Raw genomic sequence first — 21,872 nt, 5'->3', positions numbered from 1 at the left:
TTGGAGAAGACTCTTGAGTCCCTTGGACTGCAAGGAGATCCAACCAGTTCATCCTAAAGGCGATCAGTCCTGGGTGTTCATTGGAAGGACTGATGTTGAAGCTGAAACTCCAATACTTTAGCCACCTGATGTGAAGAACTGACTCATTGGAAAAGACCCTGATGCTGGGAAAGATTGAAGGTGGGAGGAGAAGGGGACAACAGAGGATGAGATGATTGGATGGCATCACCGACTCAATGGACATGAGTTTGAGTAAACCCCGGGAGTTGGTCATGGACAGGGAGGCCTGACGTGCTATGGTTCATGGGTTCCCAAAGAGTCGGACACGACTGAATGACTGGACTGAACTGAGCAACTAAATAATATTAAGATGTTCAGTCTTAAAATTGCTTCTGCCTCCTGAGAGAATCAAGTTCAGAGAAAACCCCACATCCTGGAATTCTTCTGCAAATCACAAAGCCTAAATCCTACAGTCTTTTCTAAGTCTTTTCTAACATCCTGTTGGGCTTCTCTGGTGGCTCAGTGGTAAAAGAATCTTCCTGTAATGCAGGAGAAACATTTTCAATCCCTGGATCAGTAAGATCCCCTGGAGAATTAAATGGCAACCCACTTCGGTTTTCTTTCCCAGGAAGTACCATGGACAGAGCCTGGTGGGCTGCAATCCATGGGGTGGCAAAGAGCCGGACACGATTTAGCAACTAAATAACAAACACCCTACTGCTTAGATGCCCCATGCTTCCTCATAGGGTGCATTCTCCCTTAATGCAGTGAGTCAATAAACCCTGTTTGTTTCTTTAAAGGTGCACCTTGCTGGTCTTTGGCTAGAAAATATTGGTGATATTGTGTTTGAATTCTGTAATCTGCTCATCTTCATCAAGTCTGAATGAAGGCTTCTCAACCACTCTTGATTTTGGGATTTCAAAACCAAAAGCAAACAAACAACATCCAGTCGAATGTTTAGGCAAAATCAGGAAATTATAATAGATGTTTGTATACCTTCAAAAACGGGGGGAGTGGGAGACCTTAGTAAACAGTTGTTGATAATGATTCTATCAGGAAAATCTGGCCAAAACAGGCTGCCAAAGCCTCTGTTTAAGAGACAGAGAATGTTCCTCAATTAGTAACCAGTCACGTTATGTTCCCTGGAAATGGTTCCTAAGATATTATACTCTCCTACATCTGAATCTCCCTCTGAGTGGTTGCCTCTGCTCTTGAATATTTCCTTTTCCTTAAGAAATGGGTGTGCTTGAAGAGGAATAGATTTTTCAGTATAATCTCTGTGAAAGTTGAAGGCCCAGAAGCTTCTTTTCTTGACTTGTTTGTGACCCATTTTGACGAAGACCATACAGTTATTTTAAAGAATTCTTAGTTATTTTGAGTCTAATTATGGATTATTTAATGCTCCAAGAATCATATACATAATTCTCTTTGGGCTTGTTAGACTCTTTGAAACAATATCTGCAGAAGTCCTAGAAGTTGTTTCTTTTCTTTAAAATGTATGTATTCAAACATTAACTTCAAATCTTTAAAGTCTTAACAAAGTATTTTACAGCAATGTTCTTGAATGATCCTTATTCTGAAGCCTTTTTTTTTTAGTCTTTTGTTTTTGTCAAGTTGAGTAGATCTAAGAAAGAGGTTTTTTAAAATTATTTTTTATTGAAATATGGTTGCTGTATAATATTACATAAGACTATATTGCATACAATATAGTGATTCATCATTCATAAAAGGTTATACTCCATTTATAGTTATTATAAAATATTATCTGATTTTCCTTGTTGTATAGTATTTCCTTATAGTTTATTTTATATGTAATAGTTTGTACCTCTTACTTCTGTACCCGCTATTACCCCTCCCCACTACGTTCTCCCCATGGGTAACCACTATTTTGTTCTCTTTATCTGTGAGCCTGCTTCTTTAGTTTGTTGCGGTTTTTTTTTTTTAGATTCTACATATAAGTGATATCATACTTTGTCTTTCTCTGATTTATTTCACCTGGCATAGTGCCTTTTGTGTTGCTACAAATGGCAGATTTTTTTTTCTTTTCTTTTTATTTTTTTAATTTAATTTTATTTTTAAACTTTACATAATTGTATTAGTTTTGCCAAATATCAAAATGAATCCACCACAGGTATACATATGTTCCCCATCGTGAACCTTCCTCCCTCCTCCCTCCCTATACCCTGCCTCTGGGTCGTCCCAGTGCTCTAGCCCCAAGCATCCAGTATCGTGCATCGAACCTGGACTGGCATCTCGTTGCATACATGATATTTTACATGTTTCAATGCCATTCTCCCAAATCTTCCCACCCTCTCCCTCTCCCATAGAGTCCATAAGACTGTTCTATACATCAGTGTCTCTTTTGCTGTCTCGTACACAGGGTTTTTTTCTTTTATGGCTGAGAAGTATTCCATTATACAGAGAAAGCAATAGCACCCCACTCCAGTACTCTTGCCTGGAAAATCCCATGGACGGAGGAGCCTGGTAGGCTGCAGTCCATGGGGTCGCTAAGAGTTGGACACAACTGAGTGACTTCAATTTCACTTTTCACTTTCATGCATTGGAGAAGGAAATGGCAACCCACTCCAGTGTTCTTGCCTGGAGAATCCCAGGGACGGGGGAGCCTGGTGGGCTGCCGTCTATGGGGTCGGACACGACTGAAGCGACTTAGCAGCAGCAGCATTCTGTTATAGACACACATACATGTGTGCATACATACCATATCTTCTTTACGCATTCGTCTGTTGGGGGACACTTAGGTTGCTTCCGTATCTTAGCAACTGTAAACAATGCTGCTCTGAGCACTGGGGTGCATGTATCTCTTTGAATTAGTGCTTTTGTTGTTATCAGGTGTATACCCAGGAGGTGAAATGCTGGGTCCTATGGCAATCATATTGTTAGTTTTTTGAGAAATGTGTTTTCCACAGTGGCTGCCCCAGTTTACAGTCCCATGAACAGTGGATGAGAGTTTGTCTTTTTCCACATCCTTGCCGACATTTGTTATCTGTGTTCTTTTTGTTGATTAGCCAATCTCATAGGTCTGGGATGATAATTCATTGTTGCTTTGATTTGCATTTCCTTGATGATTTGTGATGTTGAGCATCTTTTCATGTGACTGTTGGCTATGGGTTTTATTTTTTGACCTAAAAATTATTCAATGCTCCATATTTCCTCAAAATTCTATTTGAAAGCTAAATAGTCCTTTTTCCCGTCTTTCTCTTTTCCTGTATGCCCCTCTATTTTTCTCCTTCTATGCAACTAAATGCTGTCAATTAACCCTTTATCTATTCCCTTATTACTTTAGCACTGTGAAAACTGCTTTATCATGCTTCTAGCCTCCATTGTTAGTTTCCTCACCGTCTTTTCAACTTTCACTACCAGTTTGTTCACCATTTGTCCACCCAAAGCACTTCACAAATTCAGTGGAGTATGGTTAATGTTTTTTAAAGGGTTGCATCCCAGCTTTAGGTTCTAATTTAAGTTTCAGCTACTTATACTTAAAACAGCAACCAGTTATTTGCTTGCTGTTTTACAATCTAGGCTGAACTCAATTGGACAGTTTATTTGTTGATTAAATCTGGGGTCACTTTGCATGGATTCAGTTGTCTAACAACTCTCCTAGGGCTGAGTGATCCAAGGTCGGAGCCAGATAACTGGAGGTTAGCTGAGGTTTGAGGTCAGAGAATCTTAGATATCCTCCGCACGGTTTCTTTTGAAGAATAGTCCAGGTTTTTTACACAGTGGTGGTAATGTTTCAAAAAAACAATCATCAGTGCAGAAGTGATCTATCAAGCCTCAGCTTCTATCAGTTTTGCTAGCACCTACTTGCTAAAACAAATCACAGGGCCAAACTCATGTAAGGAAGCAGAAACTAAGATACTACATTACTAGATGCTAATGTAATAACCTACCCATTTTTATCTGTAGATATTTGGGCAATGGGTAGTAATATTTTTTCTGAATTGCGTATCTTATCTACAATGATATATTAGCTCTATAATAAAACTATATTACGTAACAATAAAAACGAATTGTCTTTCCTGTACAATCATGTATTTCTAAGACAGAAACAACTCTTTATACTTTAAAACATTAAAACTTTATAATAAAATTACAATTAGTTTATATGTTATCAAAACAAAGCAAATTTCCAAAATTTTATTGATAATATTTAATGATATTTGTATATATTTTTTGCTTTCTTCACCTATATGCTGTAGCAGAGTGTGTTAGCATACCATAAGAAAGTTTGTAAATAGCAAATGCATTTTCAGTTTTGCTTAAGCAGTGTTTTTATAAAGAAAAGCCAACACAGATATTTAGGTAAATTCATATCTGATTATTTTGTTTAGTACTTATCTGACACTTAGTTGATATGTTTCAAAATAAGTCACACCATCGTTCCAAGTTTATTTTCTGGTTTTCAAGAACACAATTTCTCCAAGAAATCCACCCTGCATAATAATTTTAAAAGATCCCACTTCCAATGTACTATAACTGTCTAACATTTTTACAGCAACTTGGTTGGCTTCAACTAGAAAGATGTCTTTTTTTAATAGAATAACAAATAATGCAAAATCTTTATGCCTTCAGGTACGTAGAGGAAGAGTAGCTGGCATAAAATCTGTGTACTCTTATGTGTCTTCTCATAATGCAAATGTTTCTAGCCATATAAAAATCTGGGAAATTGCTAAATCTTTTTTGTAAACATGGCAAATAAAATATTTTTATGATCACCTCTTGCTCCTCCATTCATGACGTAAAATCATTTTTTCTTTAAAAGAACCACTTCCATCTCTTCCTATGGGCCTTTTTTCAAAGTGAACACAGATAATAGTTTGCAAAGAATAAGTATGCAACCCTATAAATTGAAAAAGAATAAAACAGAGTAAGTTTTTTGATGTCTGATATCTATACTCACTTATCATTTGTAATTATGAATCCTCCACAATTTTATTTGGTTTATTATTAACCAAGATAGTAATTAAATAGAAAATCAGAAAATAGGGGAGAAAAGAAAGAAATAAGACAGAATTGTGACTTATCCTGTTTCTTATTGTGTACACATGATAATTGATAAGGAAATGTATAATTGTCGATTGTGTGGATTTGAGGGAAATGTGCTGCTATACTCTTTAAAGTTGTTTTTTAATATGTGAAAGTATACATACATATAGGTTTGGGAAAGGAGAAAAAAACGGACAGTATCCAAATACAGCATCCTAGTATCCTTTCTGAGTCAGTGAAAAACATATGGGTATATAATCAGTCCTAAGGTCTGAAATTCTGTGTGTAAGTTTCACTGACAGTTGTAAGCAGAGATTTATTTGGTTGTATTGTTTGTTTCTGCCATTGAATGGGCCTGGTTAACACATAATACAGATGCACAATGCATATTAGAAGGGAGGGAGGAGGCCAAAATGGGCAGAGAAAACTTTGTGTTTAAATTTTTCTTATCTTGCCTTAAAATACAAATTTTTATTTCATCAACTCAAAGCAGATGGGATAATATCAACAAACTAGAGAAAACTCATTAAAAAAAAAAAATCAAAGGTAATAGGTACAGCAGAGATGGAAGCTAGTGTACAAGACGGATCCGTACATCAAATTCAGGCTTGGAGGAGGCAGATAAGAGAGCAGGAGAAGACCTTGAAGTGGAAATCATGGATGGAATTTGTCAGACTGCCTTAAGAACTGCTGGGTCAGTCAAAACTCCCCCTTCGTCCATAAATGCAGGGCTGCTGGCTACAGCATTTGCCTTCCCCTGGACTTCAAAGAAAGGATGAGAGATTTTCCTGGAGAGGACACAGCAGATGGGTTTTGGACTGAGGGGAGAGAAAGGGCAGATTCTAACATTACTGTGAAGCCCCTGAAAGAGCACAGGAGTGAATAAGCTGAGCCTCTCTCCACAGAAGAAAGGAAAAAGAAAAATTATCACTGGCTAAAACTAAGTAATTAAGAAATCATCATTTTCTTTATCTTTGCTTTAGGATTTCTGGTCTCAGCTAAAGGAGGATTGACTCTACTCTGAAAGTAATTCTTTTTCCTCTTGGCAAGCAGAACAATCTAGTTTACACAGGGCTCCCTGGATGACTTCTTGACAGAGGGACATTGGTATTGGATCTGGAACTGTCTAATTATTTATCCTTCCAAGGCCAGTGATAAGATAAAGATAATAAAATAAAGTAGATGAAAGAGTCATGAATTGAAATAAATTTTCTGGATTATAAATTGAGCTTCTTTGCTTTAAATAATCTATTTCATATTTGCTAATCCTCCTGCTTAATTCTGTCTGGACACGGAGTAGTGGATGTGGGTGAGTTAAGCTAAGGCACAGGGAGGAGAATCTGAGCAGAAAGGTTTTTGAAGTTTTAGCAGCTTGTTTATAATACTGAAAATTCTTAGAACAGAAGGTGCATCATTTGTAAAGGCTAATGTACATGACTCTGCCTCTTCCCTTATCCTTGTTCTCTTTCATCAGCATGGATAACCACAAACTGAATAAATAAGAATACATGTTTATAATACTGTCCAAATCTGTTATTGTAATGGCATAAACATTGCTAATCAGATAAAATCATATGACCTAAAAAAAAAAATGAAAATCACACAGACTTTTCCTTTATTTATCCTTCTCCTATACAAATAACTATAGCAATACTATATGGAAAAGAATACAAATATTAAGATAGTGTCCAAAGAGTACAGGTTGACTCAACCTTGTCTAAATTTATAAGTAATGTGTAATCTCTTAGCTTCACTTTAAACTGGATTGACTTTGCAAGATTATATTATGACCTTGACATCCATTTGTTATTTTATAGTTATCTGTAACATTTTCATCTAGATTAATCAATATGCTACAACATTGACCCTTTTAAACTCAGTGTTCTGAGAATATTCACAGAGTTGTGCAGCCATTGGCAAAGTCTGTTTAGAACGCTCTTATCATCTCAAAAATAAACCCTATAACCAACAGCAGTCATTTCCCATTCCGGTCCCTCTCTACCCTACATTCATCTTTTGTCTCTATAGATTTGTTTATTCTGGATATGTCATATAAATGAAATCAATAACACATAATTTTATTGGGCTGGCTATTTTTACTTAGCCTAATGCTTTCAAGATTTATCTGTGTTGTAATCTGCATCAGAATTTTATTCCTTTTTGTTGCCAGATAATCTACCACCGTTTGTTTTTCACCTTTTGACCATCGTGAATAATGTTTCTGTAACACTAGTGCACACTTTTTGTGTGGACGTCTGTTTTCTGCCTCCTTTGGTTCACGCCTGAGAGTGGGATTTCCAGATCATATGCTAGTTCTGTTTAGAATCCTGAGGGGCTGTCAGCCTGACAGATTACAACGTGTACTATTTCTCACTCCAATGTCTTCATATTTTTACTAGCACTGTGTATCATCTGTCTTTTTTATTATAACTGTCCTAAGGCGGCAGTGCTGAGCATCTTTTCACGCGCATGTTGGATATTTGGGCTTCCCGCCTGCATGCAGGAGACCTGGGTGCGATCCCTGGGTTGGGAAGATCCCCTGGAGAAGGGAAAGGCTACCCACTCCAGAATTCTGGCCTGGAGAATCCCATGGACTGTATAGTCACAAAGAGTTGGACACGACTGAGTGATTTCCACTTTCACTTTTTTTCTTTCTATTGGATATTTGCACATATCTTTTGGAAGAAATGTCCTTTTAAATACTTTGCCAATGTTTTAATTTGTCTTTATGCTACTGATTTGTAAGAATTCTTTATGTATTCTAGATACAGGTCCCTGATCAGATATTCAATGTGCAAGTATTTTGTTTCACTCTATGGGTCATATTTTCATTTTCTTCATATGTAATCATAAATCATCCAATTTTTTTATCACGATTCTTGTGTTTTTGGTGTCCCTAATCTTTAAGTTCTCATTGTGTACCAGATATTGTGCTACGAGGCATTGTAATAAAGATGACTCAGAATAATATTTGGCTTCAAGGATTTCACAACCTATGAGTGTTATATTTAAAGAAATTGATATGCTATATGTGTATATTATATGAGCTATAAAAGAAAGGAAATAAAAAATAGAAAGGAAAAGAGATTGTTTTCCTTGCCTTTTTATTGTTTTTATTATTATTCATTTTTAAATTAACCTGAAATTTTAGAAGTATATACTAAAATCTTTATTAACTAATTTCTTCAACAGATATCTATTGAGTGCTACCAGTGTGACAGATGCATATTATGTTGAATGTATGTTGTGTTGAATGTATCAGTGAATATAACAGAAAATATTCCTAGTTTATGGAGGTTGCATTTTATTGGAGAGAGAGAAGAGTAAACCAAAAAAAATAAAACAAGTAAATTATATTCTACTTTAGGAAGTGCTAAGGGGGGAAAAAAAATGGAGAAAGAGAGGTTGAAGGCATTAGGAGTCCCTGTGAGTAATGGGAAAGTTCCAGGTTGAAAAAGATTAATGTTATAAGTACCTTTTCGAAGGAGGAATTTGAAAGAGATGGAAGGGTTGGCCAAAAAAGGGTATCTGAGGGAGAGACAGGAGAATCTGAAGCAAAGAACTTAAAATAAGAACATCTGGGGAGCTGTAAAACAGGGGGAAAGAACAATGTTGGGGTGAACTAAGTAGAAAAAAGAGAGAGAGCCTTAGAGTTAATTGAGACAAACTGCAAAAGACCTTGTAGGTCATTGAAAGATGCAACTTTTTTTTTTCTTTTGATGATATGCATAGTTGCTGTGGGCTTTTGAACAGAGAACTAACACGCACTGTGTTAAAAGGACTGCTTTTACTGATGTGCTGATAACACACAGGGGGTGATGAAAATGGCAGGTCAGATAAGAGCATGATTGAAGCAAGGGAACATGTGAGAAGAAATCGATCGGAGAAGTGACCAACTCAGGTAAATGATTCAATGCTGAGAAGTTACAGGATGAAGTCCAAAGTTGGCCATTGGTCCTAGCAAACTGAGGTCCTAAGGACCTTGTCGAGAGCAGTTTCTGTGAAATGGTAGGGAACAAAGACTGACTAAAGTGAGTTTCAGAGAGAAAAGAGGAGAGAGACTGGAAAACTGGAAATACAGACAATTCGTTCAATAAGTAGTGTTGTATAGGAGAGCGTGAAATGGAACAGTGGGTGGAAGCAGGTTTCTGAATGTGTTAGTCACTGGGTTGTGTCTGACTCTGAATGGAAGCACAAATGGGAACAAAAGTAACTTTATTTACGACTTGTAAAATTCAGCATTTGCAAAAGTTCATATATTGACACAAAAGTGTTACAAATGCGACTAGACTAGAAATTTAATTTTTTGCTTACTGAAAATGCTGAGAGCCTTGGTGAACATTTAATTTTTTTGTTTTATTCTATATTGAGTCCTTTTTCCTTTTTCTTAATAATAGTAGCATTTCACTGTGATGGTTTCCTCTTTGGTGTTTTACTTACTAATAATGCAGTGAAAATATTCTTCTTCTTTCTTAGGAAACAACATTGATTACTTTTTTCTGAAAAACACTGTCTGGATTTTAATTCACAATATCATGTCCCTGCTGAGTCTTAAAGAAACAAAAAGAAAGAAAAAGTTCTAAATGAAATTCTAAGAATCAGTAATCAGGCAATTGAAATCAATTTTTCAAACACATAAAAGGGAAGCCATCAATGTGTTTTGCAACTCTCGCAGACTCCAGACTGATATTGATTTCTTTATTGATTTTCTTAATATTTTCTGGGGAGTATTATGTGTGCATACTAAGGAACTGGCATTTTAATACCCTTCTTTGGGGAAAAACGTGTAAAAGTTTTTGTTCAAAAGAGATGCTAAATAATTGTACCACTTCAATATAAACCGGTGAAAAGTTGGCTGCTTTTGTTTATTGCATCGGATGTGTCTCCCAAGGCTAGTTTCCCAGAGTCATTTTAAAAAGGCAAATGCCTCTAGATTATTTACCTCCTTATAAGACTTTACAATGAGGTCTTCTAGGCACATGCCTCTCCTATTAAAATCTGATCATGATGTGCTAAAAAGTCAAGAAACGTCCTTTACTAACACACCACCAGGCATTTCTAAATAATCATCCTTTTAGGGCTTTAGCAGAATGGTTAGCAGGTCCACCTCAGAACTGTTTTGAAGAAGCCTACTAGACAAGAGACAGAGATGCAGCAGTTGGTCTTTCTCTTCATTCTTCTATTTTCCGTGCCTTCTTTTGGGGCTTGGAGATAACTAATGATGGTAAGTGAAGTGAAGTCAGAGTCACTCAGTCATGTCTGACTCTTTGCGACCCCATCGACTATACGGTCTATGGAATTCTCCAGGCAAGAATACTGGAGTGGGTAGCTTTTACCTTATTCAGGGGATCTTCCCAACCCAGGCATTGAACCCAGCTCTCCCACATTGCAGGCAGATACTTTACCAGCTGAGCCACCAGGGAAGCCCAGTGATGGTAAACAGAATGCCAAAAAATAGGCTGTCATATTTGTTTCTGAAGAATCTCTTTGGCACTGACGTACTTTCAAGGTCTTTTTTAAGAAATATTTTTTCATTTTCCTGTTTTCTCAAGATAATATAACATTAATAATATTTGTGAATATATAAAAAAGTTTATTTAAAGACCATTGGATTAAATGTGATTAATTTGCTATATTATCATAATTTTAAAATATATAGTATGATTGAAAAAGCATTTTAGTAATCCAAATATGTTCAAGTAAATGCAACTTTCCCCCAAATATTAGAAACTTAATTTTTATAGAATGTCACTTTATGAGTCAATATATGTATGTCTATGATAAATAGTGCATCTTAAGTAAACTAAAAAAGTTATCATAGATCTGTTTGAAATTTCAGCCAAGATAATGCTTGCAGATGATATAGTAGGTATATAATAAAACAGCTCATCAGTAATTTCTCACATGGAAAACAATTTTTAAAAATCATAAAGTAGATATGATGTTTTCAAAGTAAATAGAAATATGTAATTGTCATTTATTGTTTAAAATAGAAGGCTACCCTGTTATTCTAAACAAGACAGAAAATGCTGGAAAGGTAATCATCCTGGCTTCAGAGGTAACCTTCTTCATCAAATATGAAGGTGAATATGGCTTCTCTCTAACAGCATAAGAATTAAAGACTCCTCAAGAGCAAAATCAAAGAAAACAACCAAAAACCTCAGTTAGGGTCATTTCTACAAGCAATAATTTAGAAAAGATTATCTTTTTGATCATTTTCATTAAAGACCATACTGAAAAAATGATAGAATTTTGTTTGACAAAGACATGCCATAATTACTATGCTACATTCTTTTGAAAATGAAAATCTGTTTCTAAATTGTGAAGAAAAGTGGGTGATATTGCTAGGTGTTTTTCTTTTTGATTCCTAATCTCTTCACATAAAGAAAATATATTGTGCAAAGGATGAGAAATAGTAAACTAGTTTAGAAAGAGAAGAGGTTTTGTATGTCCCAAGATTGTACTTATATTTCTCACTCATAATCCTGGGGAAGTAGACACAGACTTTCTAAAAAAAAGATTGAAAAATGTTTATTATTTTCTTTTGTTAATGTGCATATGTTAGCATTTTATATTTAAATATTAAGGCTATTTAGTTCCAGTTGAATATTCAGAAGATTACTATATAACAATGCCACAGCCCTTATATGGTTCTAAGTTAAAAGACTTAAGTTAAACGATGACTCACTCTACATAAGAAACAAGAACCCACTTCACTATTGTATTACTCCTGTAGAGAAAATAAATGATAGACTAGTATCTGAACTCACACAAGTGATACTTACACAGGTGAAATGATGTATTTTGTTTGTTTAGTTTTCAGCATTTAAAATCAGCTAATTTAAGAACATGGAATATGCAGTTACCATTACAATGAAAAATGTAAATATGAAAACCTCACCAAGATTTTATTTTCACCTTTGTGTAAAGTTCACTAAAAAAAAAAAGAAGGCTGCCTTGGAACGTAGATGCAAGCAGAAAGAAGAATAAGAAATGAAAAAGGGAATGTCTTCAGCTTCAGAAAGGAGAGGTGCACACATGTAGCCTCTGACCAGTCTTGGAGAGCCATGTAGACGCGGCACTAAGGACGATGGAGGCAGTGGGTAGGTCTACAATGGCAGTTGGCGAAAGACGCAGCCAATGGGGACTTGGATGAGGGTTCAAAAGAGATAGGACTTTTAATTACAAGCTTTCGCATATTATTTTAACTACACAATGAAGTTGTAGCTGTTAAATAATGTACTGTATGAGAGCAGGCATTTTTCATGTGGTTTTCCTGAGTCCAAAACGTTGTTAGCACTAGTAGGTCCTCAATGCATACATGTTGAGCTAAATGATTTTGGAAGAATTTCCATTATTTAACACTAGCCATAGGTTCAAAACCTGTCTCAGTCAGTCACAAGGTCTTGGAGGAGCTGCTGAAATTTTAATTTAGGAATTGTTTATGTGTGATTTTTTTTTTTTTTTTTATGACAGTGGTAGACTTCAGTACTTATGACAGACACAATTGGCTTATAAAACCTAAAATATTTACTGTCTGGTCTTCTACAGGGAAAGTTTGCTGACCTCTGCCCTAGAGCAAGATAAACAAAGAAATAAAGGAGAGTTCCTATCTCCCCAGGCATGTGCGGGGAAGCCACATACCTCTGCAGAAATGTTCAAACTGAAAGATGTTAATTTGTCACAGGCCTGGTTCAAGCCTCAGGGTGGACTGCAGGATCCCAGGCTACCGTGACATCCATAATTAGCACACTCAGGTCACCCCACAGATAGAGCAAAATTTCAGGTCATATGAAAATGTGGTTTCCAGGGACAAAATGGAGTGGCAAGTAAAGAGCTTGGGGGTTCTCCTCTGGTTTTGCCTAATTTGGGAGCTTTACCCATCACTGGTCTTAGATCCTGGGATGTTGAAAGCAGTCACATGAAGGGTAGAGGTGGTCGTTGATAAAGACTTGAGATTGTGTCGAGTATGGAAATAGCTTTATGGTTTTTTGAGAAGTCAGGTAAAAGCAATGAAGAGTAGTGAGGAAAATAAATAGTAAAATAGTATCAAGTGACTTCATGATAGACTAATACAAAATTTGAAAGAAAATAGTTTATTTATCATGTATGGATGTGAGAGTTGGACTATAAAGAAAGCTGAGCACCGAAAAATTGATGCTTTTGAACTGTGGTGTTGGAGAAAACTCTTGAGACTCCCTTGGACTGCAAGGAGATCCAACCAGACTATCCTAAAGGAAATCAGTCCTGGATGTTCATTGGAAGGACTGATGTTGAAGCTGAAACTCCAATACTTTGGCTACCTGAAGCGAAGAACTAACTCATTGGAAAAGACCCTGATGTTGGGAAAGATTGAGGGCAGGAGGAGAAGGGGACGACAGAGGATGAAATGGTTGGATGGCATCACCGACTCAATGGACATGAGTTTGGGTAATGGAGTTGGTGATGGACAGGGAGGCCTGGCGTGCTGTAGTCCATGGGGCCGCAAAGAGTCGGACGTGACTGGGTGACTGAACTTAACTGACCTGAACTGAAAAATAGAGTGCCACACAAAAAGCATTTGCAAATTGTGTATAAATTGAATGTACATGTGAACTTGCATTTTTTTCTATGCTGGTGGGAAGAGTTATAGTATCAATGGCTCTGCTCTACTAGTAGGTGGATATATAGATCAATTTTAATCAGGCTAGCAAAGCAATAACACTTTTATTTTAGAGTAATAAGAAAGCAACTTATGCATCCAAAATTGTGCTCATCTTGTAAAACAGTCATTCCAAATTTTGGAGATGTTAGCAAGTTAAAGATGTTTTCCAACACACTATTTTGTGGCACACAAGCTTGTTGATTTTGACTGACACATTAAATGACATACATTTAAGTTCCCCCTAACGGCATCCTGATCACTGGAGACCTCATAAGACCATGATATTTCAAATATTTTTGCATTCTAAAAGTTAGCATTTAAACTTGATTAAAAAGTAGTTTTATAAAGTGATCCCAGACGTGACTACTCCTCCAGTTCTGTCATTTCTCACCCCCTTCTCTGCTCTCTTTCTTAGCCCAAATCACTTAGTATTTCAAGCCACATCCTGTTCAGTCCTGTGCATCCCACTGCAAGGGCACATAGTAAGTGCACTGAGCTAGCTTTGTGAAGTTGCTAACTTCTGGGCCCTCCAGTCTTCTCCAGACCCAGGTTACCGTCATACACAATAGGTACTGGTAGTTGATGACTAAATGTATGGTTTGATTACAACAACAAAACTCACCCCCAATCATCCTTTCATGTGTTCATTCACTGGACATCCTACAATTCAACTGTGCTTTTCACAGTGTTTGAAACTAAAGGAGAAAGGAAAGCCACTGAAACTATATCTCGCTTTTGAGTGATAGTTGATCATTTCCAAAGTGCTTAAAAGCAGATGCATTTAATCCTCACGCCAGCAATAATAGGAATTATCATCCCCTGTTTTAAAAATATGGAAACTGTAAACCAGTGAGGCCAAATAACTTGCCCAAGGTCACAAAACTAGAAAGTGCTAGCACTGGGACCTAAGCCAAGGTCTTTTGATTTTCTTCCAAAAGTCTTTCCATTATGTGTGGATATGTGCCAAACTGAACTGAATACTGTGAGAGAAAATGCTTGTAGCTGGATAATTTGTATTTGTAATTTGAGATTCACTTGTAGTTTAATAACATTGCATGATTGCTGGAGAGAAAGACATAGTGAAGTGGGTAGGTCCTACAGGAAAAGGGCAGACTTAATAACTGTGATTCCAGGGGGCACAGCTCTTCTGCCGAAACTATAATTTCCCTAGATGATGACATTAGAAGTTTATTCAGCTGAGAAAGTGATGGCCTTGGGAAACTTCTCTAAAGAGATACCTTGAGTTTTATTCTCCTCATCACACAATTAATACTCTTTTCTGAAATCCAGTATGAAGTTTTCGAAAGCAAGTGTGAAGTTGCTGAAACTTTGCAAAGGATTCCTATTAGTGTTAATGCTGTTTGTGTTTGGTGCATTTCTTATTTGTTTTTCTATTTCCACCATTCTCGGCAGGACAATTTTTCTCTGTGAACAGAAGATGTTTACAGAAAATCTTATTTTGGAAAAGTCACAGATTTAGCTATGTGCAAGGAAAAAAAAAAGTATCACAGTATCATCTTTTGTTTGAAGACATAAGCCTTTGTAAAATAACAAACAAACAAACAAACAAAAAGCCCAGGAAAACAAAGAATAGGTAAACAGATAAATGGAACCTGGAAGTGGTTAGCATAAGACTGTGTGAACATTTTAAATAAATTTTAAAACAGTGATAAAACAGCATGACATACAGGATCTCAGCTAGGCTGAGACTGAGGATATCTGTATTGTTTCCAAAACTGTTAATCACTTTACGACTCTGAGTACTTTGTCTTGGTTACCCATGATAAAGCATTGTTCAGCTAATGATAATCTAATTGGCCAGGGATACAAAAAATGTGATTCAGCTAACATTGGATTGGGGCTTGTGACAGGAGTCTGTTTCTCAGGAACTATGTAATGGAAATGTCTGTTGCAAAGCCCTAATCAACATTTGAAACTTATCTACTTTGCTTCTCAGGCTCATGGAGTCACTACATTTCTACTACGTTTTTTAATAAGTTGAAGCCTACTAGCTAGGTGCTGGTCGTCTGTGGAGAGAAGTTGGTGGTCCTCCATAAAGAAGCAAGTTATAATCAGGAAGGTCCAGACTCTGGCGACAGACAAACTGAGCTTGATTGCCAGCTAGCTGCTTTGTTTGTCCTCTTTACTTTGGTTTAGTGACTAAATCAGACCTTTGGTTTTCCCACCTGTAGTAGTAATATTGAAAGTGGAAAGTATTTAGTCACTCAGTTGTATCCAACTCTTTGCAACCCCATGAACTAAGGTCTGCTAAGCTCCTCTGTTCTTGGAATTCTCCAGGCAAGCATACTAGACTAGGTAGCCATTCCCTTCTCCAGGGGATCTTCCCCAGACTGTCACTGGACTTGGGTCTTGTGCATTGCAGACAGATTCTTTACCAACTGAGCCACCAGGGAAGTCCATTAGTGGTATTAACATTAACAATAACATTGACAGTATTAATCTTTAACATATTTTCAGCACTTACTATCTGCAGGGCATTGCTCTAATTTCTTGTCATGTTATTCAATTTAAATATTGCAGCAACTCTTGGAGGCAGGTACTATTATTATCACCTTGTACAGAAGAGGTAATTGTTGCAGAGTTGGCTATCATGAAAGACCTGAGTCATATTACTAGGAACCGAAGGAGGCAGGATTTATACCAAAGTACCTCAGATATGCAGATGACACCACCTTTATGGCAGAAAGTGAAGAGGAACTAAAAAGCCTCCTGATGAAAGTGAAAGAGGAGAGTGAAAAGTTGGCTTAAAGCTCAACATTCAGAAAACGAAGGTCGTGGCATCTGGTCCCATCACTTCGTGGGAAATAGATGGGGAAACAGTGGAAACAGCGTCAGACTTTATTTTTCTGGGCTCCAAAATCACTGCAGATGGTGATTGCAGCCATGAAATTAAAAGACACTTAATTCTTGGAAGGAAAGTCATGACCAACCTAGACAGCATATTAAAAAGCAGAGACATTACTTTGCCAACAAAGGTCCATCTAATCAAGGCTATGGTTTTTCCAGTAGTCATGTATGGATGTGAGAGTTGAACTGTGAAGAAAGCTGAGTGCCAAAGAATTGATACTTTTGAAGTGTGGTGTTGGAGAAGACTCTTGAGAGTCCCTTGGACTGCAAGGAGATCCAACCAGTCCATCCTGAAGGAGATCAGTCCTGGGTGTTCACTGGAAGGACTGATGCTGAAGCTGAAACTCCAGTACTTTGGCCACCTCATGTGAAGAGTTGACTCACTAGAAAAGACTGATGCTGGGAGGGATTGGGGGCAGGAGGAGAAGGGGATGACAGAAGATGAGATGGCTCAATGGCATCACCGACTCAATGGACGTGAGTCTGAGTGAACTCCAGGAGTTGGTGATGGACAGGGAGGCCTGGCATGCTGCAGTTCATGGGGTTGCAAAGAATCGGACACGACTGAGCAACTGAACTGAACTGAGTCACCCTCAAGAGGGTATGTACTGAATCACTACACCATGATACTTTCTGTCAATATCTATTTGTTTTTCTGCAAATGGATTTAATAAAATCGCTTGCTCTTTTATAAAGATTAAGTGACTCAGTAACTGTATTTAGAAAAATGCCTAGCATATAGTAGGACTTTATAAATGTTTGTTAAATATAATAAATGAAATTAAAAACAAATGCCCAATGGCAGAGCTGGCAATTGGTGAAACAGAATTCTTACCTACTTAGTGTAAATCCAGATCCTTCACTCTCCACCATTACAACATTCTGTCTCCTGATATTGCTTCTAATTAAAACTGCCTCGCACAGATAGGTGACATTATAACTGATATCTGTGGATTCCTGGTACATAGAAAGGAGTTAATGAATAACAGCATTTATTGTTGCTCTTCCCAGCATATCATAATTGACTTGAGAGAGGTATAGTTTTGATTACTTAAAATAATGATATCGATTGACCCTTTCCTGTGCACCAGGGCCTCTACTGAGACCCTTCATAATTCATTTAATTCTCACCAGCTACATCGCAAAAGTACTGTCTATCACAGCAAACTCAGGAAGGCACAGACAACTTAATGAACTTGTCCAAGTTGCCAGGGTTTGTGAATGGAAGAAAAGGATATGGATGCAGACTTGTTGGCAACAAAGTTTGCCCTGTATCCCGTTCACTGTAGCACTGTTTCACTCTTGTGGAATTCATTCAGACAACACAATTTGGTAGAAAGCTCTAGACCATGAATTTTAGATTTGGTTCTGCCATTGAAGAACTCTGTAACTTTAAACATATGACAGCCTTTTTCCATCACTCTCATCTGTAAAATTAAAATCGTTGAACTAGATAAAGTTGTCATTTATTCTTTTTTCATTTGTTCATGCAAGAAATATGTTTTGAGTGTCTGCTATGTGCTAGATGCAGTGCTAAATTTTACCTCACCAAGATATCTATGCAAAGAATTCACACTTCTGTTAGACCAGCAGTTCAGAATCTTTCTTTTAAGAATACATATTGAAATAAAAACTCCTTGGGGGAATCTGACTTCCAAACATTATTATCAGTTTACCCTGCTGTTACCACCATTATTGAAAACCGAGTGCAGACTATCGACTGTTCATTTAGAATTTTTTTAGTAACAAATACCCCACAGTCTTCTCTGTACACTGTTCTTAAAGATGTGATTGTTTAGTACATCTTGGGGAAAACTTAAATTAACATGGTTATAATTTAATGGCTTCTGTGTGCTGATCTGATAGTACCTGGCTTTCTGTTCATTTACAGTGTACTCGTACAAGCTTGAGTCAATAACCATTTTGAGTGCTCCTAAATTATAGGTATTTTTGACTTTATGTAGTTGCATTTTTTAACTTCATATTTGCTCAGTTTGTTTTATATATGAGCCTTTAACAGTGTTCAGTGATAAAATAAGATATACATGTGTCCGCTTGCATGTTCAACCCTGAACAGACTTAAGAAGCGTGATAAGTTTGATCTTCCTCCCATCTACAGATAGCATTTGTGAAGTTCTGCCTCACCAGATTAAGAATTATTTAATAGGTTTTTTAAAAAAGTTAACTATTAATATATTGTCTATATTTTGTAAATGTATTATATTTGTATGTATACATATATATGACTCGGAGAAAGCAATGGCACCCCACTCCAGTACTCTTGCCTGGAAAATCCCATGGACAGAGGAGCCTGGTGGGCTGTAGTCCATGGGGTCGCAAAGAGTCAGACACGACTGGGCAACTTCAATTTCACTTTCTGCTTTCATGCATTGGAGAAGGAAATGGCAACCCACTCCAATGTTCTTGCCTGGAGAATCCCAGGGATGGAGGAGCCTGGTGAGCTGCCATCTATGGGGTCACACAGAGTCGGACACGACTGAAGAGACTTAGCAGCAGCAGCAGCATATATATGACTAAATGTTTTGATGATTACTAATTTAGAAATGATTTTTTGTTTTAGTTTTAGGTGGACAGCAAAGTGATTTGCTCTTATGTGTGTGTGTGTGTATATATATATATATATTTCTGATTATTCTCCATTGCAGGTTATTATAAGATATTGAGTATAGTTAACTGTTGCATACATAAATCTTTGTTGTTCATCTATTATATGTATAGTATTTGTATCTGTTAATCTCCTACTCCTAACTTATCCCTTCCCCCTTCATTTTCTCCATTGTAAACATATTTGTTTTCTTTGTGAGTGTGCTTCTGATTTATATATTTGTAAAGTTTTTGGCAAATATGTATTATATCTTTAGATTCCACATGTAAGTGATATCATGTAATACGTCACTTTCTCTGTACGACTTACTTCACTTAGTATGATGATCTCTAGGTTCATTCATATTGTTACAAATGGTAATATTCCTTCATTCTATGGCTGAATAATATTCAACTGTGTGTATATATAGCACATCTTCTTAAGCCGATCATCCACTGGTGGGTACTTGGGTTAGTTCTATGTCTTGCCAATGGAGTAATGCAGTTATGAACTTGCAACACACATATCTTTGTGAATTATAGTTTTCATCATTTCTGGGCTTTCCTGGTGGCTCAGATGGAAAAGAATCTGCCTGCAATGTAGGAGACCTGGGTTTGATCCCTGGATCGGAGAGACCCCACTCTAGGATTCTTGTCTGGAGAATCCCATGGACAGAGGAGCCTGGCAGGCTACAGTCCATGGGGTCACAAAGAGTCAGACATGACTAAGTGACCAACACTTTCACTTCACTTTTCATCTTTTCTGAATATATGCCCAGGAGTGGGATTGGCAGATCATATAGTGGTTCTGTTTTTAGTTTTTTAACGAATCTCCGTAAGGTTTTCCATAGTGGCTTCCAGCTTACATTCCACAACAGTGTGGGAGGCTTCCCTTTTCTCCACATCTTCTCCAGCATTTATTTTGTAGACATTTTTATGGTAGCCATTTTAACCTACATAAGGTGATACCTCATTGTAGTTTTGATTTGCATTGCTCTAGTTATTAACAGAGAGTCAGACACAACTGAGCAACTCAGCAGAGTACAGTAATTAACAATATTGAGTATATTTTCATGTCCCTGTTAGCCATCTGCGTATCTTTGAAAAAAGGTCTATTTAGGTCTTTGGCCCATATTTTGATTTTTTTCTTTTTGACATTGAGTTGTGTGAGCTCTTTGTATATTTTGAATATTAATTCTTTGTTGGTCACATTGTTTGCAAATATTTTCTCAAGGTTGATAGGTTGTCTTTTTGTTTCATTGATTTGGTCTCATCTGTTTATTTTTGCTTTTATTTCCTTTGTCTTTGGGGACTGATCTAAGAAATATTGCTTTGATTTATGTCAGAAAATGTTTTGCTTATGTTCTCTTCTAGGAATTTTATGGTGTTGTGTCTTATATTTAGGTCTTTAAACAATTTGAATTTATTTTTTATATGGTGTGAAGAGCTGTTCTAACTTTACAGATTTACATGCAGCTGTCCAACTTTTCCAGCATCACATGTTGAAGAGACTCTCTTTTCTCCCTTGTATTAATATATCCTGGCCTCCTTTGTCATAGATTAATTGACTGTATGAATGTGGGCTTATTTCTAGGCTCTCTGCTCTGTTCCATTTATCCATTTGTCTGTTTTTGTGCCAATACACTGCTGTTCTGATTACTGTAGCCTTGTAGTATAGTCTTAAGTCTGGAAGGGTTATGCCCCCAGCTTTGTTCTTTCCCCTAGAATTGCTTTGGCAATTCTGGGTCTTTTTGTGTTTCCATATAAATTTGGGAATTATTTACCCTCCTTGCTGTTGTTATTCAGTTGCTAAGTCATATCTGACTCTTTGCGACCCCATGGACAGCAGCACACCAGGCTTCTCTGTCTTTCACCATCTCCTGGAGTTTGCTCAAACTCGTCCATTGAGTCAGTGATGCCATCCAAGTATCTCATCCTCTGTCGACCCCCTGTCTTCCTGCCCTCAATCTCTCCCAGCATCAGGGTCTTTTCCAATGAATCAACTCTTTTGTGAAAAATATCATGGGCATTTTGATAGGGATCTTATTAAACCTGTAGATTGCATTGGGTAGTATGACCATTTTAACATTCCTCATTCTTTCAATTCAAGAACATGGGTATCTTTCCATTTTTTTTTGAATCATCTTCAGGTTACTTTATCAGAATTTCATGGTTTTCAGTGGCTAGGCCACTTACTTCCTTGGCTAAGTTGATTCCTAGGTATTTTATTCATTTGACTCAGTTTTAATTGAGATTTTTAAAAGAACTTTTGTCTGATATGAGTATATTTCTACCCCTACTGTCTTATAGTTTCCATTTGCATGAAATATCTATTTCCACCCACTCACTTTCAATCTGTGTGTGTCTTTTGCCCAGAAATGGGTCTCTTGTAGGCAGCACATTGTATGAACTTAAAAAAAAAATCCAATCTGCTACTATCTTTTGATCAGAGCACTTAGCTCATTGACATTTAAAACAACTATTGATAGGCTTCTGTCATAGTTCAGTTGGTAAAGAATCTGCCTGCAATGCAGGAGACCCCCGGTTCGATTCCTGGGTCAGGAAGATCCCCTGGAGAAGGGATAGGCTACCCATTCCAGTATTCTTGGGCTTCCCTTGTGGCTCAGCTGGTAAAGAATCTGCCTGCAGTGTGGGAGACCTGGGTTTCATCCCTGGGTTGGGAAGATCCCCTGGAGAAGGGAAAGGCTACTCCCTCCAGTATTCTGGCCTGGAGAACTTCAGGGACTAT

The sequence above is a fragment of the Bos indicus x Bos taurus genome, chromosome 7, assembly GCF_003369695.1.
Source record: "Bos indicus x Bos taurus breed Angus x Brahman F1 hybrid chromosome 7, Bos_hybrid_MaternalHap_v2.0, whole genome shotgun sequence".
Lineage (NCBI taxonomy): Eukaryota > Metazoa > Chordata > Mammalia > Artiodactyla > Bovidae > Bos > Bos indicus x Bos taurus.
Note: the sequence above shows the minus strand (reverse complement) of the source record.